The sequence below is a fragment of the Hyperolius riggenbachi genome, chromosome 1 (genome assembly GCF_040937935.1).
Source record: "Hyperolius riggenbachi isolate aHypRig1 chromosome 1, aHypRig1.pri, whole genome shotgun sequence".
Lineage (NCBI taxonomy): Eukaryota > Metazoa > Chordata > Amphibia > Anura > Hyperoliidae > Hyperolius > Hyperolius riggenbachi.
Window position 1 is genome coordinate 671,153,917 of NC_090646.1, and position 15,165 is coordinate 671,169,081.

Sequence of the window (15,165 nt, forward strand, 5' to 3'; positions counted from 1 at the left end):
ATCCTCTGGAAGACCCAGATGCTTCCCTCTCCAGTGGTTATAAGTATCTCAATTTATTGATTGGAAACCTCACAGGGCAGGCAGATTTATTAGTATCTCTATGGCCATCTCTAGTTACCAGTAACAACTCTGGCACAGGTTCCTCCACAGCAGGAAGAAGCAGAGTTGTGTTTCAAGTTGGACTGAGTGTTGTCCTCAGAAAATAAGACGCACAAGAAATTATCTGAAGTAGAAAAACGGTGACTGCAGGGAATTTCTGGTAGCAGCAACATTGTAAATTTACAAATGCCCCAAACCCTGACCTTAAAGGTCAAAACCACCTCAAGCAGTAATGTTTATGGTGAATGCTGGAACCAGGAGTCACTCATTGTCTTGTTACATCTGTTGGAGACACTGGTGAAGACCACTCTCGCCCTCCATTATGCTGTACGGTGTCACTTTCTCCAGCCTGGGCTCCCCAGTCATTGTTCCATCCTGAAGAATCCACTAGGGCAGACCGACCAAATGGTGAAACTGGTCTAGGTGGAACTATGAACTCTTTTGGGAAAATCTCACAAATGGAGTCCATGCATGGTAGAGTAAAACCATCCGGTGATTCAACTTGCCAACTAGAATGTAAGTTTGGGGTTAGCCTTGAAGTAAAATACTCAACGCTTTTGGTAAATGTTCCATGGGACAGCACACAGCATTGGTGGAGGCACCTGTTTGTTGGACTGTATATTAACAATTGTTACCGATATTTGGCTGATGTACCTCCTTACAGAGTTGATCCATCCTTGCTGATAGGACCTGCAATGTGGCTCCCGGCTTCCATTTTCATTTGTCTGCCTATAACTTTCTCATAAATCCAGCACATACGGTGAAACGCTGGATTGTGGTGCTCAGGGGAATAAAGAAACAAAAAAAAAGAGACTAAGATAATAAAAAGATGAAAAACATGTGACTGTTCCTGTGTTATTGCTTCAAATCATTAAAGTTCCTTTTATTGCGTCTCAAAATTCATTCCAAAGCAGTCCTGAACTTCGTATCCACATTCATGCAGCAAATATTCTGCATTGTCCTACACCCATTGTAGCATTTTTCTGAGGACATGTAGCCTTCTCCCCCCCCCCCCCCCCCCCCCATAGGTATATGCCCTCCCCTTCGAGCATAGATGGAGCCTTACGCAAGTTCTCTGAATGGCTGTACATCTCTAGGAATGGAACAGGGAACCTAAGTACCTAAATACAATCTTGAGGCTCCCCCCTGATAAACTTTGGCTCTGCCATAGGCGCCCACGTCAATTGCCGCGATTCGTGGCTATAATGGGAAATTTGGGCATTGGAAGTTCATAGCCGTAGTTTGTATAATGGGCGTCTCTGGCCGGACAAATTTCCCGTTATAGCCGCTGATCGTGACTATTAACATTGGCACCCATGGCGGAAACCAAACTTCTCCGGCATCCAATAAATTACAAACTGTGGCAAAGGCGACGTGGCTATTGGTGGTGTTTGCGTCTAGGGGGTTGGTTAGTGTTAGGCATCGGTTGGGTGGTCGATTGGGGTTAGGCATCGATAGAGGGATGCTTCAGGTGAGAATAAAACTTACACATATTTTACTATTGTAATTACATAGACTCTAAAAGTAAAATTTCGATAACTTTACCAATATTCTACTAGCAGCTATCTGCCGTCACCAGTTTTTCCGGGCACTTTTGTTTTAATGTACTCCAACCCCGTCCTGTAATGTTCACATTGCCTGTCATCATCTTCCCTTCCCCACAGCCTATCTGCCAAGAGTCCTGTGCCAAATGTGGCCATCATCATCCCACTAACCATAAGAAGTATGGCTACGGCAACAACTGATCTCGAGCATGGACCTAGGTATCAGAGGAAGGGTAGATAGTTGGGCCCCCCACTATGGCACTGCTCCCCTTGTAGTCACACCCCTGACATCTAGCAGTCAATGTTACAAAACATCATGCCTCCCCTGGTACCCTCCCGCCATGCATTTCCCAAGGCATCATGACTACATTTTTAATCAACACTAGAAGAAAATTCTGTGAAATTAAATAATGAACTGCAACAAGGAGTAAAAACGTAGAAAAATTAGAGGGCAGAAAGAATGTTGTGTTGTCTCACCTTCTTGGGCAGAGCGGGATAATCTGCTGTCTAGTGTCTCTATTCCATGGGAGCAGCCATCTTGTTTATTTAAAATTACATTACCTGTATATATGATGTTCTTGAGTGAGGTCTGACAGCTGCTCTTGGAACTAAATGGTTCTTCCTGTCTCTACTGCTCTCTGGCTACAAGTTGGTTTTCATTAGAGGTTTGCTTGCTACAGCGTTCCTCGAGCTCAGGTACAATTTAACTGCCCATGCTTGTGCCTAAATCATGACTTCCAACCCCTCTTGTACCTAACCTAAACTACAGCCACTGCCTTGATACTTCCTCCAATATCATTCTACTAACCTTAAAGGGGCATACCTAGAAAGCCCCGGGCCCCCCTGCAAAAAAAAATTGGAGGTCTCCGATCATTAAGTGCTTCATAGAACTTCCTGTTTACACAGGAAGTTCCATAAAGCACTTAGTGATCGGAGACCTCTGGCCAGAAGGAGGTATGTGCTCAGTTTCCCTGCCGCCGCCGCTGCTGCCACGAGCACCACCAATGATTGCTTGCAGGAGGGGAGCGCTGAGAGGAGAGCCCGAGGTGAGGGAGGGGGAATTTCCCCCCTCCCCACCGATCTGCGGCCACAGCTCTCCTCTTATGCTGCGACCCCTCCTGCCCCCAAAAAGTCACCAAGCGGGCCCTAGGGCCCCCCCCCCCCCCCCCCCCCCCCCGCGACGGCAGGGGTCGCATCCCCTATTGTTACGCCAGTGCTTAGCACTAATTTGCAAAAATGTGTTAAACAAACCCCTCCTTGAGGAAGGTTCATAAAGTGAGTGGGCATTGGGGGCTGCAGTAATCATTTCCTCACCTGCGGGGGGCCACTCATGTGGAGGCATCCATCTTCTCTTGCTCGGTGACACAGAACCACAGGTTGAAACCCACAGTTTACCAACCTTGTTTAATTTAATTGCTACACATAGGAGTACCCAGGTGCTTGGTGTAATTTAACCTTTTCCCTAACTATGCCCCTCACCTATACCTAAACTTAGCTTCCATCTTTTAAACCTAACCTATCTCACAATCTATAGTTAATCCTATTGTTTCCCGATACCTTACCCCAAGAAATTCTAGAACACCATCAACCCCCCTGACTACACTAGCCTCTTAAAATTTTGAATACGGTATTTCTGTGACTGCTAATAACTGCACTGACAGAAACATGCCTAATGTCCACACCAAAATTACCTCAGTGCCACACCCAAGCTGCTTTTTGGTGAAGAAATGAAGTAAGAGAGACCGGGGTAGAAGAAGACACAGAGGGAAGAAAGATGTTTATTTTGTCTTACCCAATCAAGTTATTGAAACACAGATGTGAATAAGCAGTGCAACATGTGGAGGTGCTACACAATCCTATTAGTCCAAAGATGACACTCACCAGTGAAACCAATATAAGTCTACATTCTGCTTACTGAAGCAACTTCAGACATCCCAACACTCCTGGGCCTCACAGGACCCCTTCATCCAGGAGTGCATTAGCACATATACCTCCTAAGCAGTTTTACCTGTCAAGCTGCCCAGATGTTGTCTTTAAAATTTGTCTTCCTGGCCCTATCAGAAGCATACCTGAAGTCAGTTTTTATCATTCAAACTAGCAGTATAGGCTGACATATACCTCTCTGGCCAGTCTATTCCATTCGGAAGTTCACCGTGCTGTAAACAAGCGGGTTCTGAACCACACAAGCCCAGTAATAGGCAGTGCTCATGCCCACCTTCTTTCCTCTGAGAATGAGTGCCTTCTTTAACTAGGCATGGTTCATAACCTAAGAGGATTCTGATACCCATGAAGTTCAGTATTAAAATTGGCCAGAACAGGGAATGGGAGGAACCCTGAAGGAAATGAGCAGCAGTAAGAACATGGCCATAATTGATGGTCATGGTGAGCGTGTGGCTTTGATTGACAGGGCCGATATGGTCGTTACTGTCCTTCTACAGTGACTGGAAGCTGCATGGGAGAGAAATATCAGAGGATAGAGATACTAACTAAAAACAGAGGTAAGAAACGGCGAGGAAAGCCGGGTACTAGCAGAAGCCTTCCTAGAGAGCTGACTGTTGTGCTTACTCGCTACATGGGAAGTGAGCAGACATGCTGGATCTAGAAATTGGTGTGCTAAATATCCTTTTTATGTTGTGTTTCTTTAAAAAAAAAAAAAACTTTTTCCTGCATAATTCCTACTAACAATGTTTTATGTAATGCATGTATGACCTGTGTGTGATCTTGTAAGCAGCATGTGAGGTGTTCTATGTAATGCGTGTATGACCTGTGTGTGATCTTGTGGTGTGCGCAGCATGTTAGGTGTTCTATGTAATGCATGTATGACCTGTGTGTGATCTTGTGGTGTGCGCAGCATGTGAGGTGTTCTATGTAATGCATGTATGACGTGTGTGTGATCTTGAGGTGTGCGCAGCATGTGAGGTGTTCTATGCAATGCATGTATGACCTGTGTGTGATCTTGTGGTGTGACCAGCATGTGAGGTGTTCTATGTAATGCATGTATGACCTGTGTGTGATCTTGTAAGCAGCATGTGAGGTGTTCTATGTAATGCATGTATGACCTGTGTGTCATCTTGTGTGCAGCATGTGAGGTGTTCTATGCAATGCATGTATGACCTGTGTGTGATCTTGTGGTGTGCGCAGCATGTGAGGTGTTCTATGTAATGCATGTATGACCTGTGTGTGATCTTGTGGTGTGTGCAGCATGTGAGGTGTTCTATGTAATGCATGTATGACCTGTGTGTGATCTTGTGGTGTGCGCAGCATGTGAAGTGTTCTATGTAATGCATGTATGACCTGTGTGTGATCTTGTGGTGTGTGCAGCATGTGAGGTGTTCTATGTAATGCATGTATGACCTGTGTGTGATCTTGTGGTGTGAGCAGCATGTGAGGTGTTCTATGTAATGCATGTATGACCTGTGTGTCATCTTGTGCGCAGCATGTGAGGTGTTCTATGCAATGCATGTATGACCTGTGTGTGATCTTGTGGTGTGCGCAGCATGTGAGGTGTTCTATGTAATGCATGTATGACCTGTGTGTGATCTTGTGGTGTGTGCAGCATGTGAGGTGTTCTATGTAATGCATGTATGACCTGTGTGTGATCTTGTGGTGTGCGCAGCATGTGAAGTGTTCTATGTAATGCATGTATGACCTGTGTGTGATCTTGTGCGCAGCATGTGAGGTGTTCTATGTAATGCATGTATGACCTGTGTGTGATCTTGTGGTGTGCGCAGCATGTGAGGTGTTCTATGTAATGCATGTATGACCTGTGTGTGATCTTGTAAGCAGCATGTGAGGTGTTCTATGTAATGCGTGTATGACCTGTGTGTGATCTTGTGGTGTATGCAGCATGTGAGATGTTCTATGTAATACATGTATGACCTGTGTGTGATCTTGTGGTGTAAGCAGCATGTGAGGTGTTCTATGCAATGCATGTATGACCTGTGTGTGATCTTGTGGTGTGTGCAGCATGTGAGGTGTTCTATGTAATGCATGTATGACCTGTGTGTGATCTTGTGGTGTGTGCAGCATGTGAGGTGTTCTATGTAATGCATGTATGACCTGTGTGTGATCTTGTGCGCAGCATGTGAGGTGTTCTATGTAATGCATGTATGACCTGTGTGTCATCTTGTGCGCAGCATGTGAGGTGTTCTATGTAATGCATGTATGACCTGTGTGTGATCTTGTGGTGTGACCAGCATGTGAGGTGTTCTATGTAATGCATGTATGACCTGTGTGTGATCTTGTGGTGTGTGCAGCATGTGAGGTGTTCTATGCAATGCATGTATGACCTGTGTGTGATCTTGTGGTGTGAGCAGCATGTGAGGTGTTCTATGTAATGCATGTATGACCTGTGTGTCATCTTGTGTGCAGCATGTGAGGTGTTCTATGTAATACATGTATGACCTGTGTGTGATCTTGTGTTGTGCGCAGCATGTGAGGTGTTCTATGTAATGCATGTATGACCTGTGTGTCATCTTGTGTGCAGCATGTGAGGTGTTCTATGCAATGCATGTATGACCTGTGTGTGATCTTGTGTTGTGCGCAGCATGTGAGGTGTTCTATGTAATGCATGTATGACCTGTGTGTCATCTTGTGTGCAGCATGTGAGGTGTTCTATGTAATGCGTGTATGACCTGTGTGTGATCTTGTGGTGTGTGCAGCATGTGAGGTGTTCTATGTAATGCATGTATGACCTGTGTGTCATCTTGTGCGCAGCATGTGAGGTGTTCTATGTAATACATGTATGACCTGTGTGTGATCTTGTGTTGTGCGCAGCATGTGAGGTGTTCTATGTAATGCATGTATGACCTGTGTGTCATCTTGTGTGCAGCATGTGAGGTGTTCTATGCAATGCATGTATGACCTGTGTGTGATCTTGTGGTGTGCGCAGCATGTGAGGTGTTCTATGTAATGCATGTATGACCTGTGTGTGATCTTGTGGTGTGTGCAGCATGTGAGGTGTTCTATGTAATGCATGTATGACCTGTGTGTGATCTTGTGGTGTGCGCAGCATGTGAAGTGTTCTATGTAATGCATGTATGACCTGTGTGTGATCTTGTGCGCAGCATGTGAGGTGTTCTATGTAATGCATGTATGACCTGTGTGTGATCTTGTGGTGTGCGCAGCATGTGAGGTGTTCTATGTAATGCATGTATGACCTGTGTGTGATCTTGTAAGCAGCATGTGAGGTGTTCTATGTAATGCGTGTATGACCTGTGTGTGATCTTGTGGTGTATGCAGCATGTGAGATGTTCTATGTAATACATGTATGACCTGTGTGTGATCTTGTGGTGTAAGCAGCATGTGAGGTGTTCTATGCAATGCATGTATGACCTGTGTGTGATCTTGTGGTGTGTGCAGCATGTGAGGTGTTCTATGTAATGCATGTATGACCTGTGTGTGATCTTGTGGTGTGTGCAGCATGTGAGGTGTTCTATGTAATGCATGTATGACCTGTGTGTGATCTTGTGCGCAGCATGTGAGGTGTTCTATGTAATGCATGTATGACCTGTGTGTCATCTTGTGCGCAGCATGTGAGGTGTTCTATGTAATGCATGTATGACCTGTGTGTGATCTTGTGGTGTGACCAGCATGTGAGGTGTTCTATGTAATGCATGTATGACCTGTGTGTGATCTTGTGGTGTGTGCAGCATGTGAGGTGTTCTATGCAATGCATGTATGACCTGTGTGTGATCTTGTGGTGTGAGCAGCATGTGAGGTGTTCTATGTAATGCATGTATGACCTGTGTGTCATCTTGTGCGCAGCATGTGAGGTGTTCTATGTAATACATGTATGACCTGTGTGTGATCTTGTGGTGTGCGCAGCATGTGAGGTGTTCTATGTAATGCATGTATGACCTGTGTGTGATCTTGTGGTGTGTGCAGCATGTGAGGTGTTCTATGTAATGCATGTATGACCTGTGTGTGATCTTGTGGTGTGCGCAGCATGTGAGGTGTTCTATCTAATGCATGTATGACCTGTGTGTGATCTTGTGGTGTGTGCAGCATGTGAGGTGTTCTATGTAATGCGTGTATGACCTGTGTGAGATCTTGTGGTGTGAGGTGTTCTATGTAATGCATGTATGACGTGTGTGTGATCTTGTGGTGTGACCAGCATGTGAGGTGTTCTATGTAATGCATGTATGACCTGTGTGTGATCTTGTGGTGTGACCAGCATGTGAGGTGTTCTATGTAATGCATGTATGACCTGTGTGTGATCTTGTGGTGTGACCAGCATGTGAGGTGTTCTATGTAATGCATGTATGACCTGTGTGTCATCTTGTGCGCAGCATGTGAGGTGTTCTATGTAATGCATGTATGACCTGTGTGTGATCTTGTGGTGTGTGCAGCATGTAAGGTGTTCTATGTAATGCGTGTATGACCTGTGTGTGATCTTGTGGTGTGTGCAGCATGTGAGGTGTTCTATGTAATGCATGTATGACCTGTGTGTGATCTTGTGGTGTGCGCAGCATGTGAGGTGTTCTATGTAATGCATGTATGACCTGTGTGTGATCTTGTGGTGTGACCAGCATGTGAGGTGTTCTATGTAATACATGTATGACCTCTGTGTGATCTTGTGGTGTGCACAGCATGTGAGGTGTTCTATGTAATGCATGTATGACCTGTGTGTGATCTTGTGGTGTGTGCAGCATGTGAGGTGTTCTATGTAATGCATGTATGACCTGTGTGTGATCTTGTGGTGTATGCAGCATGTGAGATGTTCTATGTAATGCATGTATGACCTGTGTGTGATCTTGTGGTGTGTGCAGCATGTGAGGTGTTCTATGCAATGCATGTATGACCTGTGTGTGATCTTGTGGTGTGTGCAGCATGTGAGGTGTTCTATGTAATGCATGTATGACCTGTGTGTGATCTTGTGGTGTGTGCAGCATGTGAGGTGTTCTATGTAATGCATGTATGACCTGTGTGTGATCTTGTGGTGTGTGCAGCATGTGAGGTGTTCTATGTAATGCATGTATGACCTGTGTGTCATCTTGTGCGCAGCATGTGAGGTGTTCTATGTAATGCATGTATGACCTGTGTGTCATCTTGTGCGCAGCATGTGAGGTGTTCTATGTAATGCATGTATGACCTGTGTGTGATCTTGTGGTGTGTGCAGCATGTGAGGTGTTCTATGTAATGCATGTATGACCTGTGTGTGATCTTGTGGTGTGACCAGCATGTGAGGTGTTCTATGTAATGCATGTATGACCTGTGTGTCATCTTGTGCGCAGCATGTGAGGTGTTCTATGTAATTCATGTATGACCTGTGTGTGATCTTGTGGTGTGACCAGCATGTGAGGTGTTCTATGTAATGCATGTATGACCTGTGTGTGATCTTGTAAGCAGCATGTGAGGTGTTCTATGTAATGCATGTATGACCTGTGTGTGATCTTGTGGTGTGCGCAGCATGTGAGGTGTTCTATGCAATGCATGTATGACCTGTGTGTGATCTTGTGGTGTGTGCAGCATGTGAGGTGTTCTATGCAATGCATGTATGACCTGTGTGTGATCTTGTGGTGTGAGCAGCATGTGAGGTGTTCTATGTAATGCATGTATGACCTGTGTGTCATCTTGTGCGCAGCATGTGAGGTGTTCTATGTAATACATGTATGACCTGTGTGTGATCTTGTGGTGTGCGCAGCATGTGAGGTGTTCTATGTAATGCATGTATGACCTGTGTGTGATCTTGTGGTGTGTGCAGCATGTGAGGTGTTCTATGTAATGCATGTATGACCTGTGTGTGATCTTGTGGTGTGCGCAGCATGTGAGGTGTTCTATCTAATGCATGTATGACCTGTGTGTGATCTTGTGGTGTGTGCAGCATGTGAGGTGTTCTATGTAATGCGTGTATGACCTGTGTGTGATCTTGTGGTGTGAGGTGTTCTATGTAATGCATGTATGACGTGTGTGTGATCTTGTGGTGTGACCAGCATGTGAGGTGTTCTATGTAATGCATGTATGACCTGTGTGTGATCTTGTGGTGTGACCAGCATGTGAGGTGTTCTATGTAATGCATGTATGACCTGTGTGTGATCTTGTGGTGTGACCAGCATGTGAGGTGTTCTATGTAATGCATGTATGACCTGTGTGTCATCTTGTGCGCAGCATGTGAGGTGTTCTATGTAATGCATGTATGACCTGTGTGTGATCTTGTGGTGTGTGCAGCATGTAAGGTGTTCTATGTAATGCGTGTATGACCTGTGTGTGATCTTGTGGTGTGTGCAGCATGTGAGGTGTTCTATGTAATGCATGTATGACCTGTGTGTGATCTTGTGGTGTGCTCAGCATGTGAGGTGTTCTATGCAATGCATGTATGACCTGTGTGTGATCTTGTGGTGTGACCAGCATGTGAGGTGTTCTATGTAATACATGTATGACCTGTGTGTGATCTTGTGGTGTGCACAGCATGTGAGGTGTTCTATGTAATGCATGTATGACCTGTGTGTGATCTTGTGGTGTGTGCAGCATGTGAGGTGTTCTATGTAATGCATGTATGACCTGTGTGTGATCTTGTGGTGTGCGCAGCATGTGAGGTGTTCTATGTAATGCATGTATGACCTGTGTGTCATCTTGTGCGCAGCATGTGAGGTGTTCTATGTAATGCATGTATGACCTGTGTGTGATCTTGTGGTGTGTGCAGCATGTGAGGTGTTCTATGTAATGCATGTATGACCTGTGTGTGATCTTGTGGTGTGACCAGCATGTGAGGTGTTCTATGTAATGCATGTATGACCTGTGTGTCATCTTGTGCGCAGCATGTGAGGTGTTCTATGTAATGCATGTATGACCTGTGTGTGATCTTGTAAGCAGCATGTGAGGTGTTCTATGTAATGCATGTATGACCTGTGTGTGATCTTGTGGTGTGCGCAGCATGTGAGGTGTTCTATGTAATTCATGTATGACCTGTGTGTGATCTTGTGGTGTGACCAGCATGTGAGGTGTTCTATGTAATGCATGTATGACCTGTGTGTGATCTTGTGGTGTGTGCAGCATGTGAGGTGTTCTATGTAATGCATGTATGACCTGTGTGTGATCTTGTGGTGTGCGCAGCATGTGAGGTGTTCTATGCAATGCATGTATGACCTGTGTGTGATCTTGTGGTGTGACCAGCATGTGAGGTGTTCTATGTAATGCATGTATGACCTGTGTGTGATCTTGTAAGCAGCATGTGAGGTGTTCTATGTAATGCATGTATAAACTGTGTGTGATCTTGTGGTGTGTGCAGCATGTGAGGTGTTCTATGTAATGCATGTATGACCTGTGTGTGATCTTGTGGTGTGTGCAGCATGTGAGGTGTTCTATGTAATGCATGTATGACCTGTGTGTGATCTTGTGGTGTGCGCAGCATGTGAGGTGTTCTATGTAATGCGTGTATGACCTGTGTGTGATCTTGTGGTGTGCGCAGCATGTGAGGTGTTCTATGTAATGCATGTATGACCTGTGTGTCATCTTGTGCGCAGCATGTGAGGTGTTCTATGTAATGCATGTATGACCTGTGTGCGATCTTGTGGTGTGACCAGCATGTGAGGTGTTCTATGTAATGCATGTATGACCTGTGTGTGATCTTGTGGTGTGTGCAGCATGTGAGGTGTTCTATGTAATGCATGTATGACCTGTGTGTGATCTTGTAAGCAGCATGTGAGGTGTTCTATGTAATGCATGTATGACCTGTGTGTGATCTTGTAAGCAGCATGTGAGGTGTTCTATGTAATGCATGTATGACCTGTGTGTGATCTTGTGGTGTGTGCAGCATGTGAGGAGTTCTATGTAATGCATGTATGACCTGTGTGTGCTCTTGTGGTGTGCGCAGCATGTGAGGAGTTCTATGTAATGCATGTATGACCTGTGTGTGATCTTGTGGTGTGCGCAGCATGTGAGGTGTTCTATGTAATGCATGTATGACCTGTGTGTGATCTTGTAAGCAGCATGTGAGGTGTTCTATGCAATGCATGTATGACCTGTGTGTGATCTTGTGGTGTGTGCAGCATGTGAGATGTTCTATTTAATGCATGTATGACCCGTGTGTGATCTTGTGGTGTGTGCAGCATGTGAGGTGTTCTATGTAATGCATGTATGACCTGTGTGTGATCTTGTAAGCAGCATGTGAGGTGTTCTATGCAATGCATGTATGACCTGTGTGTGATCTTGTGGTGTGTGCAGCATGTGAGATGTTCTATTTAATGCATGTATGACCCGTGTGTGATCTTGTGGTGTGTGCAGCATGTGAGGTGTTCTATGTAATGCATGTATGACCTGTGTGTGATCTTGTGGTGTGTGCAGCATGTGAGATGTTCTATGTAATGCATGTATGACCTGTGTGTGATCTTGTGGTGTGTGCAGCATGTGAGATGTTCTATTTAATGCATGTATGACCTGTGTGTGATCTTGTGGTGTGTGCAGCATGTGAGATGTTCTATGTAATGCATGTATGACCTGTGTGTGATCTTGTGGTGTGTGCAGCATGTGAGATGTTCTATTTAATGCATGTATGACCTGTGTGTGATCTTGTGGTGTGTGCAGCATGTGAGATGTTCTATGTAATGCATGTATGACCTGTGTGTGATCTTGTGGTGTGTGCAGCATGTGAGGTGTTCTATGTAATGCGTGTATGACCTGTGTGTGATCTTGTGGTGTGTGCAGCATGTGAGGTGTTCTATGCAATGCATGTATGACCTGTGTGTGATCTTGTAAGCAGCATGTGAGGTGTTCTATGTAATGCATGTATGACGTGTGTGTGATCTTGTAAGCAGCATGTGAGGTGTTCTATGCAATGCATGTATGACCTGTGTGTGATCTTGTGACCAGCATGTGAGGTGTTCTATGTAATGTGTGTATGACCTGTGTGTGATCTTGTGGTGTGTGCCGCATGTGAGGTGTTCTATGTAATGCATGTATGACGTGTGTGTGATCTTGTGACCAGCATGTGAGGTGTTCTATGTAATGCATGTATGACGTGTGTGTGATCTTGTGACCAGCATGTGAGGTGTTCTATGTAATGCATGTATGACCTGTGTGTGATCTTGTGACCAGCATGTGAGGTGTTCTATGTAATGCATGTATGACCTGTGTGTGATCTTGTGACCAGCATGTGAGGTGTTCTATGTAATTCATGTATGACCTGTGTGTGATCTTGTGACCAGCATGTGAGGTGTTCTATGTAATACATGTATGACCTGTGTGTGATCTTGTGACCAGCATGTGAGGTGTGGAGTCCGCCCGCCGGTGTCCTGTACGGAGGAGACGTGATGCTGGAACCTGAGCCGGTACAATCACGGCACCCGGCCTCCATCAGGCTGCAAATCAGGCCTCACTATCATGTTACACGACGGCAACTAAACACCTGGCTGTTCCATGTATTAATTACAGCTTGGCCATAACAACACAGTACACACCAATGTACACAATGACCAGCTTACAGAGGTGCAGCCGGCACAGCGCAATTCTGCCCCGCATCATCCGTGTCAAATCTATGATGCTGTTTATCAAATGAATGGAGCAGAGGATGCTACGCAGTTACATAAACAGAGATGACCAGGGGTGAGGGTACACATAATCAGTATGTATCCCCAGCACTGGTCTATCTCGACACTGGTCTATCTCAGCACTGGTCTACCTCAGCACTGGTCTACCTCAGCACTGGTCCATCTCGGTACTGGTCCATCTCAGCACTGGTCTATCTCGTCATTGGTCTATCTCGGCACTGGTCTATCTCAGTACTGGTCTATCTCAGTACTGGTCTATTTCGACACTGCTCTTTCTCGGCACTGGCCTCAGCACTGGTCCATCTCGGTACTGTTCTATCTCGACACTGGCCTATCTCAGCACTGGTCTATCTCGGCACTGGTCTATCTCAGTACTGGTCTATCTCAGTACTGGTCTATTTCGACACTGCTCTTTCTCGGCACTGGCCTCAGCACTGGTCCATCTCGGTACTGTTCTATCTCGACACTGGCCTATCTCAGCACTGGTCTATCTCGGCACTGGTCTATCTCAGTACTGGTCTATCTCAGTACTGGTCTATTTCGACACTGTTCTTTCTCGGCACTGGCCTCAGCACTGGTCCATCTCGGTACTGGTCTATCTCGACACTGGCCTATCTCAGCACTGGTCTATCTCGGCACTGGTCTATCTCGGCACTGGTCTATCTCGGCACTGGTCTTTCTCAGCACCAGACTCTTCAGTGCAGAGAATGCGGGGTGGGACTTCTAACTTGAGTTCTGCAGCTTAGTATGGTTCAATTTCAGTGGTACATAACGTCTGGCGTTAAGACTAGTGTTGGGTAGCAGCATAGGGATGAGTGAGATTTTTATCCTCGATCTTGCAGTGAATGGGGACTTTCACGCTTGCCCAGCAGGGGCTGGCATGTGGGCGTTCAGGGGTCGCCAAGGGTGTCAGGGCAGGGTGCTGGAGGGGGTGGGTGCTGAGTGTTGGTGGGAGGCATGGGTACCGACAGCAGTCACAGGGCTGAAGTGTGCTATGCTAATGTATAGCAAGCCCCAGCAGGGCATCATAGAAGATGCCGCTGGGGCTCCCCACTGGTCTGCTGAAGGACAGCATGGGCACTGCTTGTCTAGGATCTTTAATCAACACAATGGGCTCGATTTACCAAGCGGTGCAAAGTGTTAGCACCGTGGTGAAAAGGCCCTCTTCACGCCTAAAGTCACTTTAGGCATGATAAGAAGGGCTTCGCGCGAAGTTTCCGCGCGTAAAGTTTTGCGCGCGCTCCCGCGTGCGTGCGCGCGAAGCGCCCCTCACTTCGCGCGATGCGCCCATTAAACCCTATGGGACTTTGCGCGCGCGCCTGTGCGGGTGCGCGCGCAAAACTTTGCGCGCGATAACTTCGCGCGAAGTGCAGCCAAAAACGGTGCTAACTCAGTGGTGAAGAGGTCATCACGCCTAAAGTCCTTTAGGCGTGATAACTGGGTTAGCACCGCTTGGTGAATCGAGCCCAATGAGAGGATATTAGCGTGGGGACATTAATTAAAAGTAAGTAGTTAATAAAGAAGAATAAACTATTTTTTCAGTGGTTGTGTATTTATTTATTTTTTTCCCTTGTTAACCACTTCACAACTGAGGGGTTTTACCCCCTGACCACCAGAGCAATTTTCACCTTTCAGCGCTCCTTCCATTCATTCGTCTATAACTTTATCATTACTTATCGCAATGAAATGAACTATATCTTGTTTTTTTCGCCACCAATTAGGCTTTCTTTAGGTGGGACATTATGCCAATAATTATTTTATTCTAAATATGTTTTAATGGGAAAATAGGGAAAAACGTGGGAAAAAAATTATTGTTTTTATAGTTTTTAAATAATGCATGCTACTGTGATTAAAACCCATGAAATGTATTTGCCCTTTTGTCCCGGTTATAAAACCATTTAAATTATGTCCCTATCACAATGTTTGGCGCCAATATCTTAATTGGAAATAAAGGTGCATTTTTTTCAGTTTTGCGTCCAGCCCTAATTACAAGCCCATAGTTTATAAAGTAACAGTGTTGTACCCTCCTGACATAA